Source organism: Panicum virgatum, chromosome 2N (assembly GCF_016808335.1).
Source record: "Panicum virgatum strain AP13 chromosome 2N, P.virgatum_v5, whole genome shotgun sequence".
In the NCBI taxonomy this organism is placed as follows: domain Eukaryota; kingdom Viridiplantae; phylum Streptophyta; class Magnoliopsida; order Poales; family Poaceae; genus Panicum; species Panicum virgatum.
Window position 1 is genome coordinate 26,142,884 of NC_053146.1, and position 1,319 is coordinate 26,144,202.

General features: G+C 48.6%; 1 non-coding gene across 1 annotated transcript; it reads left to right on the forward strand.

The window, feature by feature from the left end:
- The first annotated feature begins 418 nt into the window (after positions 1–418).
- LOC120663207 lies at positions 419–525 on the forward strand. Its single transcript, XR_005670427.1, has one exon. It is a non-coding gene; the product is annotated as a small nucleolar RNA R71 (small nucleolar RNA).
- The last annotated feature ends 794 nt before the right edge of the window (positions 526–1,319 follow it).

Genomic DNA, 1,319 nt, shown 5'->3' on the forward strand with positions numbered 1-1,319 from the left:
TCCTTGTGGACGGAACCCAGTGTTGTTGTTGTTGTTGACGTAGGCTGCGTCTTCTCGGGTCTCGAGGCAGTAATTCCTCGAGTGTCCACCGGCACCACAAACCTCGCACATTTAGTACAAGTTCATGGCATGGACGGGAACGGGCATATGTTGTCGGTTCCCTTCATCGAGTTTCTTTAGTAGGAGGTCCAGCTTGGCGGCAAGCATGTCCGTCTCCTTGACGGTATGCATTCCGTCCTTTGTTCTGAGCTGGGAACGCTCCTCATTCCAGCCCGGGTTGGAGACCATCTTTTCAATTAAGGCCTTAGCCTTGGCAATTGTCAGGTCCATATAGGCTTCTCTAGCAGCGGCATCAAGATGGGCTCTGGATGTTGTCGTTAGCGTATTATAGAAGCTTTGGAGTACAATCCACTCGTCCATCCCATGATGAGGACAGGAGAGTATGTATTCTTGAAGTCTCTCCCAAGCTTCTAGGATGGATTCCATCCCTGTCTGCTGGAAACTTGAAATTCTTCCACGCAGGGCATTTGTTTTGCCCAACAGAAAGAATTTTGCGAGAAACGCCGTGGAACATTTGTCCCATGTGCTGACGGCATCCTTGTTCTAATAAAACCACTATTTCGCTTTCCCCAAGAGGGAGAAAGAAAACAGACGGAGCCTGATGGCGTCGGCTGTAACTCCCCGTATGGTTAAAGTCTTGCATAACTCCAGAAAGTTCTGGAGATGGGCATTGACATCCTCATTTGGCTTGCCACAGAATGGGCTAGCCTGCACCATGTTTATGAGGCTAGACTTCAGCTCAAAGTTCACGTCCCCAACATCAACATTGGGTCTAGTTGCCACATTGACAGCTGAAGGGATGGAGAAGTCGCGGAGAGTCTTCTCAGCCATGGGTTCAGTGATTGTTGATGGTGCTTGGGAAGCTGGCTCGCTTGTCGACTGCGAGAGCGGAGGAGGGATGACAGGAGGTCGGACCCTTCTCATGAGCTTCTCGGGATTTTAAACAAAGTTTGTCGGTAAGGAGAAATCAGTCATACACTACCCTGTTTTCATCCAATCAGGAGAAAACAAAAAGATAAACACATTAGCATGTATAAGCAGTAGCTACCTCTTACTCATATTGCCAGGTTTATGTGCTTAGTAAAATCTTTACACCAAGTGCCATCCCCGGCAACGGCGCCAGAAATGCTTGTTGGCATTTCTTAGCGCAATCACTAGGAACGGTGGGGTTAAGCTCGTCCCTAGCAACGGCACCAGAAATGCTGGGTTAGTATGTCTTAACGTTTACAGAAAGATCCGCAAGCACACGGATATACCGT